Source organism: Astatotilapia calliptera, chromosome 15, assembly GCF_964374335.1.
Source record: "Astatotilapia calliptera chromosome 15, fAstCal68.1, whole genome shotgun sequence".
In the NCBI taxonomy this organism is placed as follows: Eukaryota; Metazoa; Chordata; class Actinopteri; order Cichliformes; family Cichlidae; genus Astatotilapia; species Astatotilapia calliptera.
In genome coordinates, this window is record NC_137436.1 from 26717976 (window position 1) to 26727811 (window position 9836).

Sequence of the window (9836 nt, forward strand, 5' to 3'; positions counted from 1 at the left end):
CACAAATGTTCTGTTGACAACTTGTGACACAGTTAAAAAAGAACATTGTCTCCGTCTCCATGGCAGGTGCTTCCTGTCGCTGCCGGACGCCCGCTTATTGTCTGGAACATCAGGCACACATTTTGCAACAAACTGTTCTTTTGCAGGCACAATTTTGCAGTAACAAGAAAAATATAATTAAACTTTCACCTATAAATGAGCCTATCTACTGTGTGTGGGTGTGTGTGTGTATGTGTCAACCTGAAATGCACTCAGTTTCACCTCTCACCTCACCAACTAAACCTTGTAACCTTTCCACCAGACCGAAGGCCAGCACGTACACAACTGAAACTATATGTGTAATATATTGAATAAATGTTTTAATCAAATGATACTACTTAAAACTTAATAAAAGAATATAAAAGAATAAAAGATAACAATGAATAACCTGGTTATTCAAATAGCCTCATCCAGACAGCTCCTCAAAATAACCACCAAAAAATGCACACTTTACAGAGGAAACAAAGACATTTCAGAAGTACACTTCCTGACTTATTCTGAGTCATCTGTTACCAAGCAAACTCAAACGCAGCAGGTTGCTGAATACACTCAGGTCTTTATTCAGGCCTGTTTCTAGATTATATGTGATACATGTATTATAAGCGTATATGCAATCTTTCCATAGCTCTTAGCCACTTTGCTCAATAGATAGGCCGGACATCGCACCGGACGAAGCTTCTGACCATCAATTAACTGACCCCCATCACACTGAACACTGGTGCTCCACAGGGGTGTGTACTGAGCCCTCTCCTGTACTCACTCTACACCTACGACTGCATGGCCACTAGCAACTCCAACATCATTGTGAAGTTTGCGGACGACACTACAGCGGTGGGTCTTATCACCAACGGTGATGAGACGGCTTACAGGGAGGAGGTCAGCGCCCTGACCCACTGGTGTCAAGACAACCATCTCACCCTCAACGTCGCAAAGACAAAGGAGTTGATAGTGGACTTCCGGAGGTGCAGAGAAGTACACACCCCCATCACCATCAACGGCGCTGCTGTGGAGAGAGTGAGCAGCTTCCGGTTCCTTGGTGTACATCTGGCTGAGGAGCTTACGTGGTCAGTACACACAAACAAAACAGTGAAGAAGGCGCAGCAGCGCCTCTTCTTTCTCAGGAGACTGAAAAGATTTGGCATGAGCCCCCGCATCCTCAGGACCTTCTATCACTGTGCCATTGAGAGCATCCTCACTGGATGCATCACCACCTGGTACGGCAACAGCACCGCCTGCAACTGCAAAGCTCTCCAGCGAGTAGTGCGGTGCTCTGAACGGATAATTGGAGGTGAGCTTCCCTCCCTCCAAGACATCTACAGGAAGCGCTGCCTGAGGAAAGTGGGGAGGATCATCAAGGACTCCAGTCACCCCAGCCATAAACTGTTCAGACTACTTCCATTAGGAAGGAGGTTCTGCAGCATCCGGTCCCATACCAGCAGACTGAGAGACAGCTTTTTCCATCAGGCCATCAGACTGCTGAACACGTCATAGACACCTCAGCTTCACAACTGGAACTTCAACATTATGCACTCCATACTGTACAGTAATGCCACCGTTTTGCACATGTCTCAACTCTGTATATTTTTATATATTTTATTTATTGACTCTATTTAATTTGTAAAATATGTGTATACACACACACACACGTAGAAAAACATTTAGTATACACATCCAGAAAAATTTTTTTTTTGCATATACTATTATATATTGTACATATATTTATTAGTTTCAGATTTAGCCATTCGTATATTTTGCCTGTTTATGTTATTGTATTTTGCACAACTCTGTTGCTTGTGAAGCTCGCACACAAGAATTTCACTCGCATGTGCTGTACAAATGTACCTGCACATGTGATGTGACAATAAAAGTGATTTGATTTGATTTGATTTGACACTGACAACGAAGACAGTTAAAAATGATAAGACAGAAGCACCCGATGGTGAACAGAGTATTAGTGAGGAAGAAAACATCACTTTTGACAGAGAAACTAACACTACAGAAAACATGTCTGTCACACAAACTGCAAATGAGCCCTCTACATACACTGATCCTGTCTCTTCTACAGATGTAAAGTTAAGGGCAGGACAGCTGATCACTTTTACTTGTAGAGACAACAGTGTTCAACACACAGCCAGAGTATTAGGCAGAGCGGGGAAAGCAAAAGAGCAGTACAAAAACTGGTACAATGTGCAATATCTTCAGCCTGATGGTAGTGAAGGTGAAAAGAAAGCTGTAGACATGTCACTTGTTGATGGTCTTTGCACTGAAGCTGAAAACAGAGATGCAGATGTACTCATAATGTAACGGAGCGAAGGTGATTTTATTTCCACAGTGTTTTTTAAAGGAGGGAAACCTTCCTCCAAACGGACAGAGCAGTGGAGCCGCCAAGGGAAAGCACACGAATAAAAACTGTATAGTTAAAATATAATTTATTATATTTAAATAGTTAAAAATATAAAATGAATTAAAACAACCCTGGCCAGGGGACAACACAGTAAAAATCAATAAAACACAACATTAAAAGTCCAGTGGCGTCCGCCACGGTATAAGAGTCACTAAGAATTAAAAATCCAGTGAAGCGGTGCAGGAGGGAAACCTGGCGGCGTCCTCGCCTTCCTCTCCGCGTTCTGGGCCCCGGTGCGCTAAAGAAAGGGAGGCAGCGGCAGTCAGTACTCTTTTAGGCAGCTTTCATTCATTAAAAGGGGACAAGTCAAAAGACTTACCCCAGGTGGGCAGAGCTCTTAACTCCTCCGTTGTCACGGTTTGCCGGGGCAAGCCGTGTGAATAATAATGGATCCAAACTGCAGGCTGCGGAATACGAACGTGACATGCAGGGAGAATGACCAGAGAATCAACACAGAAGGGTGGACGGGAAATAACACAGACGAACCAGCAACTACCATGACAGAAGACACAACTTAAATACACCCAGAGAACACAGGGAGATTACACGCAGGTGGGGAACACAGCTGGGAGTGATTATCGTGACGAGACTAGGGAGGCAAACTGAAAACACTCACATAAGACGCAGACCTTCACAATAAAACAGGAAACACATACACGCAATGACATAACACACCAACTAAACACAGACTGGGGGACACAGAACATAGGAACATGAACAGAAGAATACAAACACCCAAGGTAACCAAAACCACAGAATACTAATAGACTAAACATAAACACGGAGTCGCAGACTCTGGACCATAACAGGACCCCCCCCTCAAAGGCTGGCTCCAGACAGCCCAACAAAAAACAGCCAGAAAAAACAGAAAACAACCCGACCAGGGCGGGCGGCGGGGTCCAGGACGGAGGACTCGGGGCAAAACAAAACAGGAGCACCAGAAGGTCAAAAGACAAAAACAAAAACAAAAACACGAGTCCAAAACCAAAAGAAAAGCACACCAGAGCACAGGAAAACAGAGTCCAAAACAGAAGAGGTCAGGGGGCCGGCCAGCACAGGAGTCCAAAACAGAAGAGTTCAGGGGGCCGGCCAGGAGGCCGACAGCACAGGAGTCCAAGACAAAAAGAGTTCAGGGGGCCGACAGCGCTGGTCCGGGGGCCGGCCGCGCGGAAGGCAACGGCGGCCACTCAGGCGAAGAGGGTCCGGGGGCCGGCCGTGCGGAAGGCAACGGCGGCCACTCAGGCGATGGTGATCCTGACCAGGCGAGGCTGCAGAGGCTGGACCAGGCGAGGATGAAGACTCGGATGAAGCTGGACCAGGTGAGGATGAAGACTCGGATGAAGCTGGACCAGGCGAGGACGAAGACTCGGATGAAGCTGGACCAGGCGAGGACGAAGACTCGGATGAAGCTGGACCAGACGAGGCTGAAGGCTCTGAGGCTGGACCAGATGAGGCTGAAGGCTCCAAGGCTGGACCAGACGAGACTGATGATAATGCTGCAGCCGGTGAGGATGATGATGATGCTGCAGCAGGCGAGGATGATGATGATGATGCTGCAGCCGGTGAGGATAATGATGATGATGCTGCAGCCGGTGAGGATGATGATGATGCTTCAGCAGGCGAGGATGATGATGAAGCTGCAGCAGGTGGCTGAACGGGCCCCTCGGGCCCTCCAGCCGACGAGGAAGGCTGCTGGACGGGCTCCTCGGGCCCTCCAGCGGACGAGGCATGAGGCTGGAAGGGCTCCTCGGGCCCTCCAGCTGACGTGGCATGAGGCTGGACGGGCTCCTCGGGCCCTCCAGCGGAAACAGGAAACAAAGGCCGGAGCGGTCCCTCGGACCCTCCAGCGGAGACAGGAAACAAAGGCCGGAGCGGTCCCTCGGACCCTCCAGCGGAGACAGGAAACAAAGGCCGGAGCGGTCCCTCGGACCCTCCAGCGGAGACACGAGACGAAGGCCGGAGCGGTCCCTCGGACCCTCCAGCGGAGACACGAGACGAAGGCTGGACGGGCCCCTTGGACCCTCCAGCAGAAGCCATCACAAAGCCAGCAGGCATGGAGTCCTCTGGCAGACACGAAGGCAATGGGTGCTGTGCTGAGCACTGGCCCTGCTCAGACAGCACTGACACGGAGTTGTTCTCTGAGGGCTGCTTAATCTTCAGGGGTCCAGAATCAGCTGGGGACTGAGACCTAGCCTCTGGGGAAGCCCTGGAGTGCAGAACGGTGCCTGAAGCAGCTAAAGCGCGAGAAACTCCCTGACTGGACCTTAAATTTTCTCCCTGCATGGAGTGAATGAGTGGAACCGGTAATGCTGGAGCCAGAGCTACGGGTAGCGGGGGCACTGGAGCTACTGGGGCCTGCGCTACAGGCGGCACCGGAGACTGAACTGAAGGTGGCACCGGAGACTGAACTGAAGGAGGCACCGGAGACTGAACTGAAGGAGGCACCGGAGACTGAACTGAAGGAGGCACTGGAGACTGAACTGAAGGAGGCACCGGAGACTGAACTGAAAGTGACACTGGAGACTGAGCTGAAAGTGACACTGGAGACTGAGCTGAAAGTGGCTGCCGGGGAGCTAACTGAGCTGAGAATGGCTGCGGGGGAGCTAACTGAGCTGAGAATGGCTGCGGGGGAGCTAACTGAGCTGAGAGAGGCTGGACAGGCGATAAGCAGCTCATGTTGACATCCGCCACACAAAACACAGCCCCTGAATGAACAGTCACAAAGTCTGGAACAGACACAGAGTCCTCACTCACCACAGCCGGCGAATTAGAAGTCCGAACGTCCGGCTGTGGGGTGGCGCGCCCGCGGCGCGATCGGCGTTTCCTCCCCGCAGAGGGCTCCGACGGGCCTGGAAAAACCGCATCCAATAGGTGAGGCAGACGCGGCTGCTCCGGGGTGGCTGTAGTTTGTTGCTGCAGGACCCAGTTCGACAGTTCCCGAGCTTGCGCCGCCTCCCGGGCTTCATACAAGTTGGCCAATAAGTCCAAACATCCTCTGACCTGGCGGAGATAGGGATTTCTGTTGAGGATCGCCTCGATACCATTTATCCCAACGATCCTTGCTCTCGTATTCGAGGTGTGGGTTATCCAGTCGACCAGGCGTTGGACTTGCATCAGATCCCTCTCCCCGGGCAAGTCTGCTGGATCCATGTTGTGGCTGGTTCGTACTGTCACGGTTTGCCGGGGCAAGCCATAGCCACAGAACATAGGAACATAAACAGAAGAATACAAACACCCAATGTAACCAAAACCACAGAATACTAATAGACTAAACATAAACACGGAGTCGCAGACTCCGGACCATGACATCCGTAGAAGGGGTAAAGTCTGTTTGAGGAGCAATGCACACTTTTAAGGCATTCCTATGTAAAGTTTGTATGTTACCCCCCTTTTCTGGTTTGACCTTATACACTAAGCCCGTATCTCCCACCTGTTCCAACACCACATACGGCTCAGGAGACCACCAGGAACACAGTTTTCCTTTGCCCTGTCTGTTTCGGTCACGTACCCAGACTCTCTCCCTGGGCAACAATGGGAGGGTACAACCTCTTTTCTCATACTGGCTTTTGTGTTGGGAGGCCGCACTATACATCCTCTGCCCAGCCAAACGGTAAGCTAGGGAGAGTTTCTGTTGATGAGAATATACCCACTCACTTACATCCTGCCTCGCCTGCTGGGGGGGCACGCCTAATGCCACATCCACAGGAAGTCTCAAGTGTCGACCAAACATCAAATAGGCAGGCGCATAACCTGTGGAACTATGGATAGTATTGTTATAAGCATGGATGAGTTCTGGCAGATTTCCTACCCACTGACTCTGTCTAACTGATTCTAGTGAGCGAAGCATGTTCAATAGGGTCTGATTGAAACGTTCTACACTACCATTCCCTGCAGGGTGGTAAGGTGTCGTGCGGCTTTTAGTTATACCATAGGTATCACAGAGTTGTTTCATTAATGCAGATTTGAAATTAGACCCACAGTCGGAGTGGAGTTGGCCTGGGCAACTGCACGGCTGTATCACATACTTCCACAAAGCCTTTACTGTAGTCTCTGCTGTTTGGTTTATATTTATTTTGGTTTACATTATTGTATTTTGCACAACTCTGTTGCTTGTGAAGCTCGCACACAAGAATTTCACTCACATGTGCTGTACCAATGTACCTGCACATGTGATGTGACAATAAAAGTGATTTGATTTGATTTGATTTGATATTGTAGGGATAGCCCAAGTGAACCGTGTAAACAGATCAGTAACCACAAGTATGTTTTGATAAGTGTCAGTTGGCCGGCCTAAGGACAGAAAATCCATGCCTACAACCTCCAAATGGTATGAGACTGAAATAGGGTGCAGTGGAGCCCTAGGTTCTACCCTCTCTTTTTGTAGACTACAGGGGACACAACCCAGATGAAACTGACGTACCTGCGCTTCCATGTTAACCCAGTAGAACCGCTGCCGTATCCGAGAGAGGGTTCGATCTACCCCCGCATGAGCAGCAGCCTTCCGCCACACCTCATGGCACCTGGAACTAGGACACACAACTTGATAACGAGTCTCCTGGGTATATTCATCCAACACTTTACGGCACAGTATTCCGTCTTTAATAAAAAGTCTTTTTTGTTGCTGCAGGAGTCGTCGCACACCATGTGACAATGTCTGATGTTCTAACTTTGTGGGTGCGACCTGGGCTTCCAGAAGTTGCTTTACTACTTGAATATCCGGATCACGAGCTTGTGCTTCTGCCCAGTCACTCCCCTCTACCTCACAGGTCAATTCAATGGCTGCTGAAGTGACTCCACGCTCTGATCCAGCCCCCTCCAGGTGCTCTGCTGGGACAGTGGGGAATCGAGAAAGGGCATCAGCATTAATATTACTCTTACCCGAACGATACTTCATCTCGCAGTCGAAAGAGGCCAGCTGGGCAACCCAACGTTATTCTACTGCGCCCAAGCGAGCAGTCTGTAAATGGGCCACAGGGTTATTATCAGTATACACAACGAATCGTGCACCAGTCAGATAGTCTTTAAATTTTTCGGTAACTGCCCACTTAAGGGCTAACAGCTCCAACTTGAAGGAACTATAGTTGGCGTCATTCCGTTCCGTGTGGTGTAAGCTTCTGCTGGTGTACGCTATTACCCTTTCTTGGCCCTCTTGAACCTGGGCCAAAATGGCTCCCAGCCCGCAACCACTGCCGTCAGTATACACAATAAAGGGAAGAGAGTAATCTGCGTATGCTAAAACAGGTGCTTGCGTTAAAGCTGCTTTGAGTGCCTCAAATGCTGTTTGACATTCTGGGGACCACTGCACTTTGCGACGGTCTGTTTTCTTGTTCACAGGGACCCCTGTCAATATTGCATTTAAAGGGCGTGCGATTTTAGCAAAGCCGGACACAAAACGTCTGTAGTAGCCAGCCAGGCCCAAAAAGGATCTGACTTGTCTGATGGTATCAGGGACCGGCCAATCCATCACTGCAGAAATCTTATCAGGGTCCGGTCTTACACCACACTTATCCACTACATGCCCCAGAAATTTCACCTCCTGTTGCAGGAACTTGCACTTTTTCGGCTGTAACTTCAACCCATGACGCCACAGCCTCTGAAACACTTCATCTAAATGCTGTAAATGAGACGAAAAGTCAGGTGAATAAATGATAATGTCATCCAAGTACACCAATAAAGACTCTGCAATCTGTCCACTCAAACAGTGCTGCATCAGCCGTTGAAATGTAGCGGGTGCATTGCACAGACCAAACGGCATCCGCTCGAACTCAAACAACCCGACTGGGGTAGTAAAAGCAGTCTTGTATAAAACCCCTGCGATTTGTGCATATAGACTGTTCCACGGACCCCCTCTAACCACTGCTAAGGTGGTACATTCCTCCCATCCTTTGTTTGTGTTTGCGCTGGTTCACCGTGATAGCGCTGGTGGAGCTGGGCTGTTGTACTGAATATGTGTCGTGCGTGTGCGTGAATGATAAGTAAGTGCCTTGTATTTGTTTGTTCTATGGTTGTAACTTATCATATACTTGCCTATGTACATTGTGTCATGCTTTTATAGAGTTTTCCAGCGGTTTGTGTAGCCACGAGACACTGTATATTCACGCTGATTTGACCAAAATGGTGCTACCCTTGTGAACTGAGCTGCCCAAAGTAAAGATGGAGTCTATCCCTGTGCAGCAGCCCATTTGTGTCCACCAGGGGGTGGTGTTTAGTCATTTTCGAATTAGTCTTTCTGTTCAACCCTTTCTGTATTATTTAGACCAGTTTGGTTGACTTTAATTGTTTGCTAATTGTAATTTCTGTTATTTTACAGAACCACACACACATACATATACTCACACGAATTCACTTCTGGAGATGTTTTGGATTAAAGGAACCCTAATTATCATTGCTGTGGACCCTCTCTTTCATCATATAAGTCACCTGTGCCTTCTGACCGAGGATAGGAAAATCCTGCTGTAATTTGCCAGTTTATTAAGCACACACATGTCCAGTTCAAGTGGTCCTTCGAGCCGGAGTAATTACAGCTTTTCCTAACATGCCGACATCCCGATATGATGAAGAACAACCAGGTGCCCAGCACAGGAGACCACATAGGGCTCCAAGATATCTGGATGACTTCATCTGGACCTATCCCCCACAGCCGACTAACCCAGTTCCACCGAATACTAACGCAGCTACTCCAATACACCAAACCGCTGGCATCGACGGCTCACCAGAGATGGAGAGAATAAGGAGGATGGAGCAGTGTGTTACTCAGGTACAGGAGCAGATGAGGGAGATACAGAGCGCTATACAAGTGTCTTTGAACTTTGGCCAAAGAACCCCCCAAGTACAGTTACAAACCCAGGTCCGGAGCCATAGTATGCCTTTACTAACTGTGGATAATAATCCTACACAAGCTCCTCCTATGGGCGGACTAGAAAACATCCCTCCCATATCTCCAGTAATACCTGGCCCTCAGTTTCATACTGTACAGCAGACCTCCCCTTCCACAGCTCATCATGTTGATAACCCTCAAATATTACAGTCAACAGCTCCTACTCTCCCTGTTAACCGACCTATTCCTCAGCCCCCTCTATACGTCCACTCTTCTACGCCATCAGCTGCTCAGCCAACACCAGTGGTACCCCGGTCTGCATTTACAGCAACAGATCAGCCACGTCCTCCCTGGTATCAACAAAGAGACCTGAATTGGCAGTCATCAACCCCACAGTGGTCTGTGCCACACAGTGCTGCTCAGTTTAGTATCCCTGGCACTATGCAGTACCCTGTCACGCTGCCGCCTGGCATGCCCTCTCCAGGTTATCCACCTTGGACTTTAGGCCCACCTCTCAGTCAGCCATACGTTACACCAGTGCTGCCACCTGCTGTTAGCTCACAGTATACCTATCAG